Below are 23,116 nucleotides of genomic sequence, written 5' to 3' on the forward strand. Positions count from 1 at the left end.
ACGGAGAGCTGAGCATGAGTTGTGGAGACTCACAGCTGTCACGAGCCTACTTCCATACTCTCTGTTCCTGGTCAGTGGCTTGTGAGATAAGAAAAAGTTTAATTTTCTTGGTGCCCACATGGGTCTGTCCAGGCATCCATGTGCTCCAGCAGATTTCTTCAGCACACTGCAGGATGGGCTTTATATAGCTACTTCTAATGGCATGAGTTGCAAAAGGGCTATATGTTCCTGAAATACAGGTCTAGCACTACCAAAACCTGCAGTCATCAGACATTCACTGCACTTGCAAGCTGTTCTTGGCATTAGGCTCTTAATGTGAATTGTGTGTGAGGAAAGAAAATAGAAGGTCAAATAAATATAATACATAATTAATACGTTAGAGGAAAATATATCGTGCTGGATCCAGCACTCTGACAGACGTCAGGCTGCTACCACTCCATGTCCCTTGGTCCAATTGGTAGTGAGGCTGAAGATGCATTCCCAGCAGCAACATGCACACAGAGCACACAAATACACTGCATATGTACATACATACACACACAAGTATATACATATTTACATATATACACATGGCCGGCCACACGGATCACAGGCAGACACTTGGAGCACCTGTATGAACATAAACAACACCAAAGGCCTCATCCTGCTACCCTCTCTGGCTAAGCAGGATAGAAGCTTACATACGCGCGTGTGTGTGTGTGTGTGTGTGTGCACGCATATGTGTGTGCAGTGTGGATCCCTCCAGTAGCTGGTCTTAGCCTGCCAAGTAGCTGCCCCTTCATCCCAGCTTCCCCAGCTGATGGCACCTGGATGTATGAATACAGCCGTGAGGCTGCAGCCCCACTTGAGTTGCTGGTAGAGACCATCATGCATGTACACACATGTGCACACAGATGGCTGGCACTTCCCAGGTCCCAATAACCAGTGCCCCGCGCCCTAAGCCCCAGCCCTTAGGGATCTACCAGCACTCTCACACCCAGAGCTGGCCCTCACAGACCCGCACTCATGCCCTTGCTCCCAGGCCACTTCATCTGCTCACCAGCTAGCAATCACACACCCACACTCGCTGCAGTCACTGGCACCATAGATGGACAGGCGCTCCACCCCACCGTCTGACTCATTACTGCACTCACACCTCCATGCACACATGTACACACAGAATAAAGAGTCACTGACACAGGAAAGAGCTAGGAGGGAATTTAATAAGAAGACAGGACATACTGTGCTGGTCAGCTCAGGGCATGGCCAGACATGCACTCTGACCAGCCCACTATTTACAGAAAACCTGCCCTTTCGACCTGCTTACCCCTCTATTTTCCCACTCTTGTTTCTCCACGAATCACCTGAACATCTCCCTTTTCCTGTGAGATGCCATGCTGCCTTTTCCCTGCATCCCATAATGTGTCCCACTCCTAGGCAGCAGCCTTCTTAGTCCAAAAGGTGGCCCAGAAAGCTGTTCCTGATGACACATGGTGACAGGTTTCACAACTGGGCACTGGGGCTGAGGGTCTGCTTGGACAGCACTGAGAAAGGCCCAGGCAAGGTGGTGGTTCCTCAGAAGTCCTCAGTTCAGGCTCACCTCTACCTGCCATTGTGCCATTGTGCTCCTCTGGGCTTGCGCAGATGGGCCTTAGATGGGCTGATGGCTCCTGGGAGTAGCTAGCCTGGCAGTAGCTGGGCAGGGTATTTCCCCCCCTTTCATTGTCTCTCTAAGCTTTTATCACATCCCTAAAAGCATACAGATATGCTACTCTTCAGAAACTGCAATTTGTGTTTTAAACAGCACTAGCACTGAAGTTAACGAAGTCTAAGTATTTGAGTGTGGTCGGTTCCTCACCTGAGGCATGGTAGGGACCCAAAATATCCTCTTACTGCTCCCCAGCTCAGAATGGGACTAGTTACAGTAAAAGACAGTACAGCAGAAGGCAGAGAGACTTCTTTGAGTCCTTCCTACATCCTCTGAAATCTCTGTGGCTCTATGTCCTTCTCCCACCCCTCCATAGAGCTGTCACCCAGTGTTGACACAGTGTGCAATGTCACCAGTTTGCCAGGCGGCTGGAGCACGCTGGTTCACCAGCACCCAGCATGGAGCACCAGCACCTCTCCACCAGGTTCAGAGCACCATGCTGAAACAACTGCCATTTTGCCCCAGTGCAACAGGCGAACGCAAATGGCTGCATAGCCTGACTTCACTTTCACTTAGCAAGATGCGTGTCTTGGTTTACACACCTAAGATACATAGGATCAAATGAGAAAATGCATCTGCCAAAAAAGGGACTGTTTCTCTTGCTCCTCTGTGATTGACAGCCTGAGGACTCCTCATTCAAAAAGGTGGAATTGAAACATTAAAATGCCACCTGCAGTACACAAATGTATTTATGTGATCTCCTCTTCTCAGACAAGCAGTCTTGTGCAGACTTTCATGCACATCTAGCCAGCTCTTTCAGCCTCTAAAGTGATTAGGAGTTGCCTGGCCTTAAAAGCTCATTCAGAGTAATGGCTGTTCTGCATACTAATCTACTAGAGAAAAAAAATCACTTAAGGGCCTGTTTGTAGCTTTCTAATGTTATTTACTAACAAAACAGTCATATTTTCTATAACAACTGCCACTTCATTGGGTGCATATGTTCTTGACTCAAAACTACAAAGTAGATTTAACTCAACACCATATGGTGCAATGTGAACTTATGTGCTTTTTTACTGTTTTAAAACAGAAATTATATTGCAGCAAGTGGGTTTTATTCTCTGTCGTATGTTAGTTTTAGAGTGTATTTCACCCAACACTTTTGAACCCCCTTCCTTCTCTTACATTTATTTCCAAATATCAACTTACTCCTTTGCTCTGTCAGGCAAATCCTGGGAGAGGAACACTATTTGGAGGAGGAAAGGACTGTATGGTTACCAAAACAGCTGGTATGCATAGAACTACAGCAGTTGGTTTTGCAGTCATTCCTTTTCCTGCTTTGTGCCTGCAGCAAAATGACAGCTGTACTAATGTACTAAGCAGTCCCTATTTTCAGGATGTGCTGAACTCATAATTCAGTCCTAATGAATATGTCATTGGAACCTAGCAGCCTGTTTAGATTACTGCTTCCGCTATTACAGAGGGATTGAATGCAGAAATGATAATGGTTTAATTTGCGGTGAATAAATATCATGTTAAGGGCATGGAAATGGCAGTGGGTTGGAGGCTGTGGAGTGAATGTATGGATTTCCAGTGCTCTCTAACAGCTCTGAAAACACAGTTATAAATACCCTTTCTTCATTTGTCGTAGGGTTTATACTTAGTGTTGGCAAAAACATTAAAACGTATTTTTTTACATTTTCAGTTAATGCTATGCTAGATTAGTCTTGAGTATTGTGCAGTATGCCTGAAAAACTGCTTCTTTTGAAAGGATGGGGATTAAGCCAAGAAAACTGGAATGTACAGAATAAAAATTAGTTGGGACTAAGAATCAGTACCTGTGGTCTTCATTAACACTGTCTGCACTAATCACTGAACACATTGCTCTCCAATCTGGGAATGAGGAGTGGGGCATTGCTCTCTTCATTTTTTGTAGACAGTCATGCACCCTTTTTGCTTCAAATTCTAAATGTTATTGAAAATATAGTTTAATAACCCCAGGAAACAATTTCCATAGCTTTGCAATCCACTAGTCATCCTCTGACCACACTTTGAAAAAATCTTATTTAGACCAGTTGTGATTAACTAAATAGTAAAGTGAAGAATAAGAAAGATCTCTGTAGCTTTGTGAGTTAGGCACAGGAGTGCAGCTCCTGAGTGTCAATTTAAATACATATAAATATGCAGCAAAATATGGGGCAAAACTACTTCTAAAAAGGTTCCTTTTTGACTAGTGCAAGGGCAAAATGTCTCTGGCTTAGACTACCCTAAGGCCACCAGAAGGACTGATAGTGAGTCAGGAATATTTATTCCATGGACACCTTTTCTTGGTCACTTTTCTGTTAACGCCTGGTCCAAGCCCATACTGGTCATAATTAAAATGTTAGAATCCAGTCTATGCTACTTTTAATATGAGTTTTAAAGGCTGAGGTATAAGAGAAAAGCAAGGTTTAATGGCAAACAAGAAATTAACTTCTTGACTCCATACAGGATGAAATTACATGTTGAAACGTCCAAAAATTATAGCACTAAAGTCACTCAAACAAAACACGAAGATGTCATCCATCAGCACAACAGCATGAGGCATTTAAGGTGCTTTATTTTCACTCCACTGCCCAAGCATCAAATCCAGGTTTTGTTCTGTCATTTCCAATAGGAATTCTACAGGTTCTTATACCTTTAAACAAGCATTGCTAATAAATAGAAATTTTATGCAAAACTCAATTTTGTCAATGTTTTTAATTTTGAAAAGGTCTCCTAAAAATTTTTGTTCTAACTTAAATTTCTGTAAAGTCATATATGAAAGATTAGCTTCATGGGCATTTGTGCTGCAGAAGCAAAATATAAGTACAACACAGGCATCTGTCATTCAGACAGGGGTTACTTTCAGCTTGCCTCTGATCTAACCTCACATTGTTTTTAATGTTCAACTGTCACATCATAAAGGACTTATATATAAGAGAGGGATTAGACTGAAAGGGCAAGTAGGACACAGGTAATTGACCAGATGTGAAAAGACTGTCTACTGAATTTAAAGAACCGAGCATAAACCATCACCACTCTTCAGTGGAAATCTGGAAGAGGAAAGCAGTGGTCTGAACAAAAACATCAGCTTTCTGATGAAAGACACAGGGCTACTTTTTACTGCTAGTCATTAGGGAGATTTTCTAAGATAATAGGCTGCAGCACTGTGCCCTTCTGTGTTTAAGAAGCAAAAAATGCAGGTATTCCAAATCAAGTCAGTAAAACCAGGCATTTATCTAGTTAGTTATGTAGTCATAGTAGTAGTAGTGCTAGTAATAGTAGTGGTAATGATATGACAAAAATTGGCCGAAATTAAAGAATAATTTGGACTATTAGGGAATGAATAAATAGCTTTTCCAGGTATTCTGAATTCCTTTGAAACAATTAGTTACCTGACATTTTTCTCTCCACTTTGAGGTTTTTTTACTGGTTGGTTATTTTTTTAGTTTTGGTTGCAATATTTGGCTGGATCAATTCCTGTTCAATACCTGCGTCCCTCATACGGCTCCAGCTGAATTTGATGGAAGCTCTGTATGCAGAACATTGGTATAAGCAAGCATGAAAACTTTCCTTCAGGGCTAGTAAGTCTTATTCCTTACTGGTTCTAGCTCCATCAAGTCTCTAAACTGACTCCTAACTCAGGCAGAAAATAGGACTTGAAGTCACTGACTGAATTTTATCTGCTTTTCGCAGGTTCCAAAGTCTTTCAGATTTTGAGAGACAAGGTCCTTCTTGACATATAGGACTGTAGCTCACAGGTAAGGGTTTAATTATCTTGCAGACAGAGAGATGCTTCAGTAACAAGGGACAGATCAGCAGAGATTCTGAAATGTCATTCCGTGGGTGGTTGACTGAGTGGGGAGGCCTTGATTTAAAAGCAAATTTAAAATTTTTAGTCAAATAGGCACTAGGCCTTTATGAAATGCCATGCCCCAGCTACTGAGATCAAGACCAAGTTCTATTTGCTATGCTGTGTGAGTAGAAAAGGAATAAACAAGCAGGAAGGAAGTCTCCACTTCTAGAGACAAATGCACTCGTAGTCCTGTACAGTTGAGCTTGTTCTTGCATGGCAATATCCATATTGTTGCCAAGACCTATGCCAACAGTCTATAAAAGCAGGTCCCTGCATATAGAGATCTTTAAAGCTACATGTAAATACAAGACAAGACATTAGTAAGGCAAGCAGGAAATTGCAACTGTTCTGACAGGAAATGGAAAGTGTCCTGTCTCCACTAAGACTCCGTTACAGCAAGAGTAATAAGAAAGACTGACTCTAAATTTTTCTGTCCTATTAAACTGTCTTTATCTCAATCCATGAGTTTTACTTTTTCCTTCCTTTTCAGTTCTCTCCTCCATCCCACTGCAGGGGGGCAGTGAGTAAATGGCTGTGTGGTTATTTTAGCCGCCATCCGGATTAAACCACGACACCATGTTATATATTCAAAATAGCTCTTGCAGGAAGCTGAAAAGCCATATCAACCCCAAATAAGTGTGATCCAATCAGCCATGAACAGAAATCATGTGATCATGCCACTTCTTCACTATGAAAGTTCCAATGCTGCTCAGAACAGGAGATATCTTGAAGTCAGATTCATTTCAATGTCCAGTAATGCCTACTTTTCACCATAGCCTGTAAAGAGATTCAAGAGGATTATCTCAGTTCCACATATCATAGGCACATGAAGCTTGGACCCACGAACACAGCATCTGATGTGCAAGTTACACTACTACCAAACCAATACGAGGTTCAATGTTGCAATAACAATTACAGAAATGCCTATAGCCTGGCATTTCCATTCTGTAAAGAACTTTAACTTTTAGTCCATGAGATATATACTTCCATGCCCAGTCAATTCTCAGTGAAAAACTTTGAAAGAGCCATGCAACGTGACAGCAGCACAGCCATTGACAATCGCAACAAATCCAGATGATACCTACTTTCTTAGGCTTTCAGGTTCTAAATGCACACATGTAAGCATTCCAGATCCTGAAATCAAACAGAAAGACTGAAACACAGTGCCAAAATTTCCATTCTTAGCTGATGTCAAATGATACATATATGTCTGAATGCAAACTTTAAAGATGGAGAAGTTCCTAACTCTGTCTTTAGCAGAAGACCTAATTACAATATTTAGACAGTACCATCATCCACAGAATAAATGCATTTAAGGAGAAGAACCTGGGGAAGAAAGGTCCTTCTCAGCCAGTTTTAACTACCAGTGTCTGTAATCATTCCATTCTCTGAACTGGACTGATTCTGAGTCTGGAATTTATAGAAAAAAGTCCAAATAACTTTTTAAGAGCAATGTGACAATGAATCATAGAATCATAGAATCTTTAAGGTTGGAATAGACCTCTAAGACCATCAAGTCCAACTGTCAACCCAACACCACCCTGTCTACTAAAATGCAGTTGCTCTCATCTTGTTAAGTGGGAAAAAGAAAATATCAAACTGCAGTTCACTCCTACAGAGCTGAAATTATATGTCGTTTCTATGATCAGTTTGATCAAACTGTTATAACACTGCCTGTCTTTGATGCTTCTATACCTAGAAAATAGAGCAAATGATCTATGAGTTTTAACATTGGTCACTACTAATAATTTGGCTTTATGCCAATGCAACCATTGACAGATGTCATAACTTACAAATACTGGTAGAGTGAAGCATAGTTGGACCTTGATCTAAGGAATGTACTTTGCACATATGAACCAATGATCTTAAGCTTTATTTGAAGGAACAAAATGGCTGCTCCTTTGCTAGGAATATTCATGTTAGTTTGTTCAGTACAATCTTATTTGAAATCACTCAAAAACAGAAATGCAAAGAAAAATATCATCAGCTGAGTTAAAGCCATGCTGCATTTAATAATAATTTTAAGAGATGGGTTTTAACTGTAATAAAAATGGAAACAAGGGATTGGTACCATAAAACCTGTCAAATAAATGTAAAAAGGACATAAACCCCCAAAATAGCTTTCACATAAAACCTCACCACAAGATAAAATACAGCTTTTGGGCAAAAAGAGAGTCATATCTCCAGCAACTTCCATAAATAATTCACTGCTAGCTTGTAAACAATAGAGAAGCACAGTATGAATGCCAAAGAGGGTCTTTATATGTCATAAAGCCACTCAAAAGTGCACTTGCTGCAGCAAGTCTGACTGTGAGCTTTGATGTGCTGGAAAAGAAACTGCTATGCTGAGGTCATCAGTTAGTAGAAAACAATTTCCCTCATACAGAGAAGCAGGCTTACTGCTGGGCTTCTGACACAGACGGATTGGATTTAAAAAAACACGACTGCATAATGTGGGCTTGCAGGGGGAAAGAAATCTGCTACACACCTTCAAAATGACGAAAGCTGAAAGAAAATATATCATCTTCCTTTAATGCTTACCAAAAGTTGACATGATAATGTGGCAGGGTTCACACACTGGCACAGTCACACTTTAAATATGCAACTGGTCTGATTTGCATCCTCTTTCTTAACTAAACTGCTTCAGTGAAGAACTTAAGCTGCTCTATCTGTTAGGCATCAGGCTAAATAATTCAAGTGACACAGATCTGGAGTTCATTTCTTATCATGGGTATATTTTAAAAGGTAATTCCGTCTGTCATTTGAAAAATCTCAACACAAGAGGAAAGCCAAGGCTGCTGCTATAATGTCCCTTTCATTTATAGACTGATACAGCATGTGAATGAAAAAAAGCCAACAAGCTGATAAAAAGCTATATAAATATTGAATTTGTGTACCAACACTTCCCAGATCTCAGACCTCTGAAGTGATCAGCACAGCTGACATCATAACAGTTACAGTAAAAATAACAGAGGAGAGAGGATGGGCACTAGGTGGAGAGAGAAAAGTAAGCTTTGAAATTCCAGTGAAGAAGGCAACAATGTGAGGATATATAGTGCTGGGCATGGGATTCAAGGAGTGTGATCAACATGACAGAAAAGGAATAGGTAGAAGATTATTTCTATGTTACAACTCCTGACTTCTTTCAGAGGTCCTCTGCGATGCTTTGAATTTCATCTGTAATTGCTCTGATCTGCTCTACCTCTCAAAAACTGTGATTCATACTTCCTTGATATTGAAAGTCTTTCCAAAGTAGGGTTGTTTTTTTTTCATGTACAACTTTCAAATGTGTTGAGAGGGCCAGTTCAGATTTTCATTTGTCCACAGTTGAGAAACACATTCTCTGGCAAAGGAATTGCCTTTTCAAAGAGAAGGAAGAAAGAAACATCCTCATTTAGAGCAAAAGGCAAAATTCTGAGCATCACAAGAGCCACAGAAACAATCAATTGCATAGTGCCATTTGAATTAATCACTTGCTTGATGATTTAAAAGGATGTGTTACATTAGTGTAGTTTAACAATGCGCATCTCTCTGACAGGCCTCTAGAGCTTGTTTAAGTCATATATTGTAACCCAGGAAAGATATGAAAGTAAATTTGTGATGCTGTCACAGAACTGACTGTGATTAAGTTGTCAGTCCAGGACAGCACCGATTTCTCAGAAGAATTATCATCTTGAACTCAAATAAAACTACACCTGAATCTTTCCAGGACTTCAGAAAAGATCATAGAGTCATCTAATCGATTAAGTTGGAAGACATTTAAGATCATCAAGTCCAACCTAGCACTGCCAGGTCCACCACTAACCATGTTCCTAAGTGCCACATCTGGACATCTTTTAAATACCTCCAGGGATGGTGACTCAACCACTTCCCTGGGCAGCCTGTTCCAATGCCTGACAGCCCTTTCAGTGAAGAAATTTTTCCTAATATCCAATCTAAACCTCCCCTGGTGCAATTTGAGGCAATTTCCTGTTGTCCTATCACTTGTTACTTGGGAAAAGAGACCAACCCCCACCTGGCTACAACCTCCTTTCAGGTAGTTGTAGAGAGTGATAAAGTCTCCCCTCAGCCTCCTGTTCTCCAGGCTAAATCATCTGTTTCCTCAGCAGCTCCTCGTAAGATACCTCAATTTTTTCTGTTGTCAGCTTGCATATCTTATTTCTGACAAGAGGGGTAATTAAGACAGAAATAAATTGAAAAAGAACAAACAAAAAAAAGTTTTGCGTTTCTTACCTGAGCCAAGCAAAATGTGAATTTCCACTGTCAAAACACATAGCCAGTACTAATCTGCCCACACATAATCTTCCCACCTTGTATTTATAGCCTATATTTCCCTCATGAATACGTACCCTTGATCACATCCATCCTCCCAAACTATGATAATATCTTCTCTTATAAAAATTTTCTTCATGTCCATTTGCAATGGAAAGGCTCTTTGTTGCAGCCAAGAAATATACAGAGCAGCTCAGCAATTCGGCTGTCTGCTGTCTTAGTTCCCCTCGTGTCCATGAGCTAGATGCATCTTCTCTTCCCAGCTCAGACCTAGCTGCTGCAAGGGAAAAGGAAAGCATATACTTATCAACACGAGAGTGTTTGCTCAGCTGTGATGGCAGCAGGAGCTCATATCACGAAAAATAAACAAGCAAAAATATAAACTTTCAAAGGTTAAGAGGAGCCACTTTCAGCCAGCTACTGGGAAATCTTATCCCCTCTGCATTCTTCTGTGGTCGTATGTCTGAGATCAAGCAATGATGCTGGATGTGAACTGCTGAGGACTGGAAAGGAGCCTTGCATCACTTTCCTTCTGGATTCTGGCACTGACCAGCAGGTATGTGTTCAGTATCACTTTCACCCTTCCCCAATGAGAATATGAAACTGGAAAAGGTCAGGCTTTTCAGGGACACAAGGAAGAGCTTAATGCCTTTTGTTCTGGAGTTTCTGCTCCAAGCTGTGATATGTCATGTACAAGGGACTCATCACACATGATTTCCAGAACACTTCCGAACCGCTGCCTCTCACAATCCCCCTCCAACAATCACACGCTTAAAAGGCGGTAAATGTCTTTAAAAAACCACTGTTCATTGTGTTCATTGCTTGGTGTCTCTGAAGCACTCTGCACTATGAGACATTTGATGGCAAGAAATCCATCCTGAGTGTGTTCAAATGTGAAAGGTATGCTTTAGCTACCCTTGTTAACGGGACATCCATGCTCTACCTCTCCTTTAAAGATATCTACAGATACCCAGTCCTATCTATAGGGCAGACCCCTATAGAAACCCCTCCCTGTGAGATTAATGCCTTTAAGGTACTGCAGCCTTCTCTAGGATAAAATGAAGTCACTTGGACTTCTCTGTGCCAGTGTGAATAAACTTTCAGCCAACAGATTTTAAAATCAATCCTGCTAGAAAAAAAGTTTATCATTCACATAGTCTAGTTAAACTTGGCTCCTGGCATTTATTCACTGGGATGCTTCCTTCATCAGAGTTCAACTAGGAGAAGGTTGGGGCTCATTAAAGCTTGAAGACAACTCCTAGACTATCCCCTCGCTTGGAGAAATGCGAAAGAAAAATAGGCCACAAGCCCCAGTTTTAACAGCATTCCCTCTAATTTATTCAGTTCAGTCCCAATTTGAAGGCAGTCCTGCCTCACTGCATTACCTACTCATACCTACTGTGTCTCATTGCTACACTCCCTTGCACAGAGCCCAAAACCAGCTGATTCAGCAAAAGCTAACAGTGTTCAGGAACAGACCTAGTTCCACCCCTCAGTGCAAGAGTGGAAGCCAAAACACAACTAGTAGCAAACTGGAAAATAAATTATTTCAAGTGTGAAGAGTCAATTAAGAAAAGTGGTTGAGTTTGCATTTCTCAGAGAAAGTGTCTCCTCTTGAGCATGCAACGTACATAAAACCATGAACTCTCTCTCTCTTGCACCTTCTCTGTCTACTCTCCACTCTTTATTATTTTATCTGTGCCTTAAAGCAAGGCAATATTCAGTCAGCCCAAAGGGCAAAGTTCCACATTTTGGACTTCCTCAAAGAGATCAGTCAGTTGCTTTGCTACCAAGCATTGTCTACACCTAGCACCATCTATACCCAGCACCAAAAAGAAAAAATATCAGAACAACCAAATTAACCCTTTATTAAAACTAGCCACTTAATAATTGATTACTTCCTCAATGTTGCTATTTTACTAGCATTTGCATTTGCTGATTTAACCAGTCGTAAAATGACTACTTCTGTGACACCGGCAAGAAAAAAGGCAAATGTGATCCTCTGATGAAGTTCAGGTGAAATATTTCAGTAACAGGGAAGCATTAGGGCTCTGTACAAGGCACTGCCTTGGCTTCATTTGCAATGCTTTGAACATCAGTGTTCAAAGAAGATGAACATAGGCTACAAAGGACTGTACTTACTAATGTAAGGGCTGCAAAGTTATTTGGGGGAATCAAAAGCCTATTTTATTATTTGAGATTAAAAAAAATGTGGGGTTTAGGCAAGTTTATAAAGTTTGACAGTAGATTTGGTTTGTGCTTTGCAAGTACAACATAATTTGTGATAAACTACAGGAAGAATTGGAGCTCTTTAATTTAAAGGTCTCTGTACGTGCATGAATTAATGAGTATAAACTGAGCATTAACATTTATCTGACAGCTCCGCGAAGAGAAGGCGGTCTGTTCTGCAGCAACGTGAGACTGTGGAATACTTTCTGGAAGAATAGTGCATTCCAGCAGAACTACAGTTTTAACATAGGGAATGATGAGATGAAAAAAAGATGTTATATAGCACGGCTATCTGCAGTAGCAGAGTCCTGAGCTCTGTGGGCCATTTCCCACCATAACTCTCCTTCTCAGATAATCACCACCACCAAGATAGTAACAGGCACTGGGGGTAAACTTACAGGGATGCCTACAGGGTGAAGAGCAATATCAGAGAAGCTGTGTATTACCGATGGCTTCATATAAACCATGAGTAATAATCACCTTTAACTCAGAGAAAAACAATATGCCATTATTTTGCTTGACAAATATCTCCTTAACACAGCTATACATTCTCATTTAGAGCCAAAGATGCCAGTATAAGCAGGCACAAACATACTCTCATCTTAAAATGAATGCTTTATGTGACCTAGTTCTAGGAAATATAAATCAAAGGCTTTTACTGATATATGTTGAACACTGTATGCCTTACTTTATATAAATTCAAATGTGTAGTATGAAATGCCACCTTGTGAAAATTTCTGTTTGCATTGGGGAATAATGTAGTTTAGAGGCAAGATATAATGGTTTAATATCTGAAACAGACCTATATAAGCAAGCTTCATAATAAGGATTTATTTTTGCATTTATTCATCAGACAGATAATAAGTGCATCCTTTTTTCCTGTGTCAAGTGTACTCAGTGCAGAAAAGGACAGGGCAATATAGTAGATTACTTTACATTCATTTTAATAATGTAGTTTAAATAAAGATATAAAACTCTTTATACAACACTGGCAGCATGAAGCCATCCTCAAAGGATACCCCATGTACTGTAATAGTTTCAAGGACATGCTCCTCCAACACCTTGAGAATTTCCACCATACCATTTCTGAAGAAGTTTTCTACTTGTTGCATGTCTGCTCTCTGCACTGGCACCAAAGTTGCTTTCTTAAGAGGGGGGTGCTGCCTTCCCTAACAGGGAAGGAAGGGGAATGGGAAATAGGGAGGAAGAAGGGCAGAGGAAAGTGGGAAGGAGAAGGAGGAACACAGCCATCTGTAGCCTGAGGCCAGTGAGATTGTCATCTGAGAAGGCTCCATCATTTCATGGTCATTTCTAACCCCGCTTCCTTCATCGCTGAAACTCCTCCTCAGTAACACCATGAGAAGCAAATGTTTCAGGATAAGGACCTGTCATGGGCAAAACAGTTTCAGCTTGGGGAATTGCACTTAATGTAATTTATTGCCAATTAACATCAATTTTTAATTACCAATTCAAGTATTAAGAAAAACAGGAAGACAAACAATTAAACAAACACTGAGGGAGGCACCTCTCCTCCCCCCTTCCCCATGCCAGGTTTCAGCCCAAGGCCTCTCCTCCTGCCTCCCCTTGCCCCCAGGGCATCACGCCCACCTTCCCCCTGCCTCTGGAAGGCCGACAGGCTGCCCGGGAGGGTGCTGTCCTTGAGCAGCGGTTTCCTGCTGCCCCTCTTCCCCCTTCCTCTCTCTCCTTCTCTGTCCTGGCTTCTTACTTCTCTTCTGCTCCAGCACAGAGTGTCCAATGGGGTGTCCTTGCCCCGGTGTGGGTCACCCGCAGCCCCAGTCCCTCGGGGTGGCCCAGTTCCAGCTTGAGTTCCTCAGGGGACCCTCCTCTTTCCAGTGGCATGCCTCCGATCGTGCCCCAGCACCATCCCCTCTAGCTGTTTGCCCCATTTCTCCTCCTCCCGCCGCTGCCATTCACCCCCAGCGGCACCTTCCCAGCCCTCTGTGCTCCCTGGCAGGGGTCAGCTGCCCCCACAGGTCTCAGAGCCAGCTGAAACCGGCTGGAACCAGCACAGGGCGCCCCACAGCCCCCAGCCGGCCCCACCGCCACAGGCGAGACCTCAGAAAAGGAGATGCGGAAAGAAGGACATCAGCAATTCCCCCACTAGAAGAGGACCAAAAGATGAAGCCCCTGGATTGCCATTTCAGAAGAAGGAAGGCTGCGGGATGGACCTCTGAGAGGCACTGCTCCTTCCCAGTGCCCAACAATGGGCTGTCGCCCTTGGTACCTCCAACACTTTCCTCCGCAGCCCACAAAAAAGAACAGGTGAAGTGTCTTACCTGCCACACTTTCTGGGAGTTTCCTTTTTACCCAAAAAATAATGAGCTGTCAAAGTCATCCAGCTATAAAAAATGAAGCTGCTCCGATTTTGTCGAAAAGTAGTTAACACAAGAACCAAAAAGTCAGGGGGTTTTCACAGTCCAGGTTGATTAATATTTTTGTTTAGCTTTCAAACTCTTATTCTGAAATTAGCTTAATATTCTTGATAAATACTTCTTTTGAGCCTGAACAGCAGAATTTTTGGTTTAGCAAATGCAAAAATAAAATTAAAAACAACATTAAAAACATCTGAAATGTTGACACATAGAAACCATGTGGGAGCCCCACCAGCAGCCCCAAGTTTTGGCACCCGCTGTCGCTAGCAGGTTCTGGCAAACACTGCCTTATCTAAATGTCTCTGTGCATCTCCACTATTTTTTTGAGTTAGTGCAGCTTTCCAGCAGGCACTGAACCTCCCAATCAGAAGAACACCTCAGCATTTCCTACAAGGTACTTCAAGGTAATTGCCATGTGCTCCTGAGCACCAACACTGGTGCCATTGCCCAGGCTTAGGGGTGCCCTCCCGTCAAGACAGCTGGCACTGAGGACAAAGTTCCAAAGGTGTTTTGCTGAAATTTTCGATTTTCCACTCAACAGGTTAGGCATACGTTTGAAATAGTTTTGCACAGCCCAGCATCTGCAGGCGAGAAAACATCATGTTTTGAAAACCCTGCTTTTCTTTTCATCATTCCCTTTGCTATTTTTGCATCTGGCATGAGTAAAGTATAGTATCTTTCCTAGCCATTCCTCAGGACTGCTCTTCTATATTTCAGGTCATAAAATTTGGCAGGTTGGGATGATCTTGTTTTGTTTTAAATTTAGTATAGTAGTCTAGATATAATTTCCAAACAGGTGCTTCAGTGACATTGCAAAATCTCCAGAAAAGGACCAAGAATGCAATAAAAGAAATTGCAACCCCATTGCATTGCAGTGTGTTACAATGGGTTTCAGATCATCGCATCAGTTTTGACTAAGTCTTTCAAATGATGAATTCTTAGTTTAGCCTTGTGTATACATATCATTTATTCCCTCGTATTTTTTGCCTAATTTATATAGTGGACTCAGAATATGTAAAACCTCACATTGACATATATAGGAAGACAGCATGTTTGTGCGTGCTTTGGGGAATAGGGGAGTTGTGTCATCGCTTGTTATTTCTTCATACACCAAGAAGCAAAACCAGCACAATCAGATTCAGAATCAGAGTGGACTGTCTGCAAACAACTTAGAACATGGAAGTTACTTGATGAATGCTGGTAAATATATAACTTACATTCACAGAAATAAAGATCAATCCACTAACATTTTCAACTCAGATGTTAATTTTTTCCCAACAAACAATTGAAGAATTTATCTACTGGAATTAAGTACGGGATACTGAATGTGATTTTCAGAAATGTTTAGTAATTTCAGCTCTTTAGGACAATTTGAAGAAGAGATGCTAACATTTCTAAATCTAGATCTCGCTTATAGAGGCTACCTTCAAGGATGACATGCTTACCTTTCCTCCACTGTAACCAACCACTAAAACCTGGTAATTGTTTTACTTGATATGACACAACAAGACAGCATCAGAAAATGTTTAGATTTTATCTTTTCACAGCCTGATTTTTTCACTTTGGGAGGTAACTGGAAAGCTGTTCATTGTCCTTTCATTTCTCCTCTGACTAAATGACCAAGAACTGTGCCTATATAGTTTTAGTGAAACACAGCTCCAGCAGTGCTATCACTACAACGTCTCTGGTATTCATAAAGAGAAAACAATTTACAAGAGATTCAAAATTAACTAAGGAAACAATGTGCATATTATTTGTGCCTCAATTGCTTTTCTGCAGAGGCTTTCAAAGGTTTATCATTTCATTCACTTCTCTGCAGAGCAGAAAGCTCCATTCTACGCTGCACATCAATTCTATTTGCACAAAATTGCACAAAGGTAAGGAGGGTGTCTCCTTTTTCTTAATAGCTGCTTATATTTTCTTACAGTGATAAATAACTTCAATGCTGTCACTACAATATAGCAGGAACTGGTGAGAAGGACAAACAACAGAGGGTTTAATTTATTTCTAATTTGGTTCAATGTGTAGGTACAGTAGCCAGCCTTTTTAGACTTGAGAAATTATTACATCAAAATTTCAGGAATCCATACAAATAAGAGGAAAGAATGGAACAAATTGCATGCAAAAGTATGATTTATGCCAGGAAAAGGACATCATGTTTATATGCATGTATATTAAAAATAACTTATTGAAATCATAGCAGTTTAATAACATAATTCATGAGATAACATTAAAGCAAAGAAATATAACATATTTAATTTAGATGCATATTTCAAATTTACATAGTTCAGAACTCCTGTATCACATGTTGATTTCACATTATTTTAATTATTATTAACAATGATTCTAAGCGAAGAGAGGTTTACATGCTTAAAGTTTAATGCTTAAAATAAATCGTGGCTGCACCGAAGGCAAGAGAAAAGCTCTCATTACCTAGAAGTGGAGCAGCATTTCACCCATCATATCCATTCAGTGTCATAAGCCTGAACCACTATTTAGTTGCACAAGGCACTGACTGAGCAAGACTCTGGTATGGGAGTACTCCCCCTTTCCTGTGCAGTTGTGCCCGTCAGCACATTCTTAATCAAGCAAAGAGTTGTTTTGCTGAATTGGGGCTGGTGAAAAGCAGACTGTCCCTATTTGCAGTTTGATTGACTTGCAAGGAAGGGAATCTCTGACTCCTTTCTGCAATTTCATTTTATTAAAAAACAAAAGTCTGATCACCTAAAACTTCAGTAGATGTGCTTAGAGCTGTGAAAATTAACTCTCACTGTGAAGTTTGCAGGTGTCAGTCTAAGAACCAGATCTGGGATTAATTACGGAACAGTTCCCAAAGCTTTTTTTGCCTCACCTACTTCAAACCTGCCACCTTGTCAACCAAGCCTGAGCAGGGAGGTTGTCCTTGGAGCTCAGCAAAACCCTCTGATTGTGCAGGAGGGCTGCCAGCAGAGCTGCTCCAAATCATGGCACAGCCCTTAAGAAACAATGTGAGCTAGGAGAGGTCTGCAGGAGGCAAGGCAAAGCTCAAAAGTGACATTAGTAAAACAATCTGGGAATGACAAAGGATGCAAGACAACTGTTTCAGAGAGCACCAGTTACCTCTGGAGCTTGGGAATTGTCACAACCCCTTATTCTCCATTGACTGAATACAGGTTCAATTATAACCAGTATTCTCACTCTTCGTCAGCATTTTTTATTCGGTCTTTGGCTGCTCTCCTGTATTTCTTAGTGCATTCTAATATGCACTTCTCTTAGTTTTCCATAAGCAGTCATGAATGGGTAAAATGCCATCCTTCAACTACTATTTTACACCTGTATCATGGTATTAGTAGCTGGCGGCTGACTGTTCAACTTGATTGCTGTAATACATCATAGTTACAAATCAAAACTCAACTCTAAGTTATAGCTTATTCAAAATGTGGTAGTGCTTTTCTGAACGTGAGAATAGACGAGCTTGGCGTTCCCGTTGAATCCTGAACCAGGACCAAGGCTTGAGTCAATTCTTTATGAGAGTTAGTCAGTGCAACAAATCTCACATCTCTTGCAACATGAATGTGCCACAGGCAAAAGAAGAGTCACCTCCTGAGATCCAAACCTGGTGTGCAGCACACAGTCATGGTTTTTCCTCAATGAGGTCAGAATGATTCTGCATCTGGGTAGCTTCACAGAAAACATTATAGCATTAGAGCCTCAAAGGGCTTTCTAAAGACATTAAACCCTCATGCACACATTCATTACCTCACCGGGGGGGTACAGAAAGATAAAGAAACTCAGGTGTTTAAGAAAAAACATACGTGGTGATCAAGTACTGGTAGCACAGGAAAAGCCCTTTTCTCACAGGCACTGAGCCAAGGCTCAGAAGATGCAGCTTCTATTTCCAGCTCTGCTGTTGGTTCACTGCGTAATTTAGGGAGTAAGTCACTTTTGTCATTATTCTTCTTAGTTTTTCTGACCTGGAAGATGGGTGCAATAATACATATCTGAAAGAGTTTTGTTAACAATAGCATCAAAGAGCTAGACCAACTTAAGACAGAAAAGCAATCAGAAGCAACCACGCTCAGACAAGACATTCTGAATCTTTTTCCCTTCAAGCTTGTAGCTATTCAGTTCGCTTTTTTATTCTGCTTCCTTCCATTAGAGTAGCAGATGAGTCTTCTATTGAGGATGGATCAAAGACAATGTGAGCACTACTGTCTCTCATAAAATCACTGGCTCTTTTCCCCTCTAGTCCTCAGAAGCCCTGTTTGCATGCAACATTGTGGTTTTCTTTCTTCAGATGATAATGTACTTTGGAAGATTTGGTTAGGGATTCATATCCAGAGAGAGGCAAGTTTGGAGTGTCAGTCTTGCTGCAGTAAAATGGCTTTATAAAGAGGAAAGTCTCACGGGCTTTTGTAACAGTGGTCCAAATTGAGATTTCCTAAATCTCAGAAAGCTTGTTGGAGTTAGTATGATTTAGTACCACATTTCAGTACTCCTTCACTTTTTAAAGGATGTGTTCATCTTCCTTTACCTGCTTAATTTACTACATCCTGCATGCAGCATCATGCAAGTCTACTGACTGCATGCAAAATAAGGTATCGTCTCACACATAGTAATATTACCTTTGATTTTCTATCCTAATACATACAAGTCATGAGGTTTGAGATATGAGCAGGAATTTTCATAACATATATTCTGTATTTTTGCTGCTGGCAGTGGCTTAGATTTTGAGAGATACATTTCAGTAACCAAAGGAAGGAAAATACAATTTGGGATTGGAATAACTATAATTGTGTTTACCATGCAGCTCTTCCCTCATAATTTTTTGGAGAAGGGAACCGTTTAACTTCAATATCTGCCTCGGGAGTTTTTCAACACACTGTTCATCTGCAACATTAATTGCACCAGAACTGTATGTGCAGTCATATCATAGACATTGATTAATGAAACAGTATACATTGCTATTAGCTCCTTTCAGCCAAGTTCTCCTGACCTGTTTTGGGTCTCTGAGTTTCATGGGGTAAAGGTACTGCGCAGAGGTTTCTGCCTTGCTCAAAGGCAATAAAGATGAGAGGAGAGAAAAAAGGCACTGGCAGCGTGGTGGGCCTGAACGCTCTGCTCCCATAGCACCAGGACAAAGGTAAAAATGATAGGAGACAGCTGGGATGAGAAAGAACCTCACAGTGGGTGTGCTACAGAAAAAGGAAAAAGGCAGTAAAGTTAGGGGAAAAAAAAGTAGTTAGACTGGTTGTGACAATGGCATATTCAAGGAAAGGGGCTAGAAAGGAGAAAAAGGAAGGAAAAAAGTTTGATGTTGTTCCTATTAAATGAAATATCTTCAGGAAATTTTAAGAATATAACACTATCCCAGAAAAACCTTAGGAACAGTAGAGAATAAAAGTAAAGGTGAAAATTCAAACAATTTGTTTGTTTGCTTGTTTGTTTAGGAAACTGTGGAATACTAGAAGATCGCAACCATGCTGTGCTAATTTGAGTAGAAAAAAAGTAAAAAAAAAAAAAAAAAAAAAAAGACACTGAAGATACATTTTTAACAGCACAACCTGCCTAATGAATGATTTAAAATACTGATATTCATGAAATAATTTCTCTAAGAGTTGAAGTGCCATCAAACACATTACACAGATGAATCTCCAGGGAAATGGCTAATCCTGCTTTTCGGTTTGGGACTAGATTGTGCAGAGCAGAAGCTGGAAAGAGTTGCCATGCCTGTCGTGCCCATTTTGGACACTTACATGTGCCTGTCCCAACAGGATGAGGACTCTATTCCCGCTAGTGGACATCTGTGAGTTTTCCAATGCCGCCACCTTCAGACAGCCTATGAAAAGCCTTAAGTTCATCCCTCTCCGCTTTTTCCTCTGTTAAGGTGACAGTGCTTTCCATTTCACTTAATTAATAATCAATGTTTAATTTGATTAAAAGCTGAAGGATTCAATTATGTGTATTAAATAATCCTTTATTTTGATCAGTTTTGTTGTCTTTAATGAGGTAATATTCTATAATTAAATCACTGGATACAGAAAGTTGCTGTATAATTATTAAGATCATGGTCCTAAATGACTTAGAATAATGAATCCAAGCAAGGCCCAGATAATTAAAAACGCTCATTACTAAAATCTGTGACATATTTCCTAACCACATTTGGAGTGGAAGGGTGATCTTACTAGCAACACATTACAACATGCTCTCTGTGTGACCTTGGACAAGGTATAGAATCTTGCTGAGGCAAACATTCTTATCTGTAAAACAGTAAAACTTTGTTTTAACAAGGTCTTCAAGTAAGCTCTTCATGGCAAGGAGAGGCACTCACCCTATGCCTGCATAGTGCCTAGTAAGAAGGGGTTTTCTTGGTATTACCAGAAGATAAATAATAAGACTTAGGGAACAAAACATAGCTGTGACAGGTAAGCAGGAAGGTACACCTTTCTCAATATCCCCTCAAGCACAGCTGCAACTGGCAGATGTTTAAGGAAATATTCAAAGGCCAGGCAACGACTGTGTGGTATCTCCATCTCTGTCTCACTCCAACAACATGCAGCTGCTGGAATTCATGAGTTGCATTGTGGCGTTAAATAGCTCACACTCTCGGCAGGCGTTGAACCCAGCTCTACATCTCATCACCAGAACATCCCCCTATAAGGAGTGCGGCAATTCAATTACACACAGTATAAAAACATACTTCCTTTTGTTTATTTTCTGTCTCTAGCTGCTATATTTACTTTGTGCTCTTTATATAATGCACTATGAAGACAAAGGAGTAAACTTTCTCCATACATCTTCTCTGACACTTATTGGTTTTAGTTTTTTATACATATATGTATATCTCATATCATCCTGAGTCATCCTCTCTTCCAACCTGTTTAAGTTTTTCCTGGAAAGAAGCTGTTCCACCTCTGTGATTACATTCTCTTGACCTTTTTTTTTTCCCCCCACTTTCCCCTTTCAAAAACATAAACAAGAACAATAGACATTGTTCAAGATGTGGTACACCACATGTTTATAAAGTGGCATGATGATAGTTTATACTTTGTTCTCATTTCATTTCCTAACCATTCTTGTCATACTTTTTGCTCCTCGGACCACTCTTGAGCATTTCACTGATGTTTTAATAGTACCAGCTACAATAATTTCAAGATCTCTCTCCTGAGAGGCAATAGCTAATTTAGGACCCATCATTCTGTATGTACAATTAAGGATGTGTTTCTTCATGTGCATCTCTTTGCATATATTGACCTTGAATTTCATCTGCCATTTTACTGTCCAGTCATTCAATATCATGAAATCCTCCTGTAACTCTTTGAAGTCAATTTGAGAGTTGAATACCTTGAATAATATCTCATCAGCAGCAAATTTTGTTACCCTGTATCTACCTTCTTTTCTAGGTCATTTATGAATATATTGAATAGCTAGACTTCCTGAACAGCAGCCTCCACTGTAATGCCTCTCCTTATCTGTACCTTTTGTTTTCTTTCACGTACTCACATAATCACATTTTCCCATCTTTGCATTTCCTATGATATTTGCTTTTATTAAGCCACAAGAAGAATTTATCTTTTATCTCAAGACAGCTTAGTTTTCTTAAACCTTTTTGATGAGAGATCATGTCAAAAGCTGTTTGGAAATCCAAGTAGATCAACTTGGTAATTATATTCATATATCGCTGATTTTTTCCAAGAATGCTAGGTTATTTGTGAGGCATGACTTCCCTATATGAAAGCCTTGCTAATTCTTTGCCATGTGTCATATTCTTGTATTTATACAAGAAAAGCTGCATTCTTGAATGCTATTTACTTAAATCTATTGTTTATTATGTTTTTATATATCTGGTAAGAAAATCAAAGTCTAGTCTGTAGTCCTCTACATCTCTTTTGTCACCTGCCGCTTTATAGTCCCCTCATGTTGGGAATGATTTAGGCAACTACACTACCATTGTCTACTATTGTGATTGATTCACAATTTCATTTTAAAGCTCTGTTCAAACGCTTGAAAGAATATCACCTGGCTCTTTTATTTATTACTATTCATTTTCCGTATTTGTCTAAAACCTTTTTCAGTTTGAGAAATTTAACTTGACATTTCATTTTGAGATGGTTCCAAATCTTCTTTCTTTATAAAGACTTCCCCACATCCTCTTCAAGAAAACATCGAGGCAAATAACTCATTTGGCTTTACTGCTAAAGACTGACCACTTCTGACTCTTTCCTTTACGTCCTGAGAATCTGTCTGGTAAGTTTCTTCATTTTGATCAATTTGAAGGAGAGAAAGAAAAAAAAAAAAAAGAAAACCTGCTTTTCTTACCCTTGGCATCTTATTCAAAATCTTCATCCCTATTCCACTTTTGCTTTTAATTTGGCCTAGTTCATGCTCTTTCCTAGTCACCATTACTCTGCTGTTCAATTGTGTTTGCTTTTGGCCTTTTCAAAGCCTTTTTGATAGAATACAGTTGTTATCTCTGACAGTGTCTTTTACCAGTCACCATACCAACTGCAAGTATTTTATCCTTTTGCCTGTAGCTTTTAATCTTCTTTTAACAGGCTTCTTCCATTTTCAGTAACCATCATTGTTATATGAATTGCAATTCCTCCCAGTCCTCGGCTGGTGTTCAAAACTGAGAAATTATTGAGTACTTTATTTTGACTTGCTGAATCTGGAAGAGGCCTGACTGTCCCAGAGGGGATGGGGAGGAGTATCCCAGTCATATTGTTGGGCCTGTTCTAAACA

The 23,116-nt window shown here is 40.3% G+C and overlaps 1 long non-coding RNA gene across 3 annotated transcripts in view; it reads left to right on the plus strand.

Moving 5' to 3' along the window:
- LOC142604932 (uncharacterized) overlaps positions 1-23,116 on the plus strand; it is a 35,686-nt gene that overhangs the window by 1,494 nt on the left and 11,076 nt on the right. The window contains exons 2-3 of one of the 3 annotated variants that reach the window (XR_012838791.1): positions 5,342-5,406; positions 18,534-20,261. This is a non-coding gene — a long non-coding RNA (uncharacterized LOC142604932). Of the gene's footprint in view, positions 1-5,341; positions 5,407-18,533; positions 20,318-23,116 lie in introns of those variants that run through there. The other 2 variants (XR_012838789.1, XR_012838790.1) reach the window with 2 other exon arrangements.

This window comes from Balearica regulorum, chromosome 1 (assembly GCF_011004875.1).
Source record: "Balearica regulorum gibbericeps isolate bBalReg1 chromosome 1, bBalReg1.pri, whole genome shotgun sequence".
In the NCBI taxonomy this organism is placed as follows: domain Eukaryota; kingdom Metazoa; phylum Chordata; class Aves; order Gruiformes; family Gruidae; genus Balearica; species Balearica regulorum.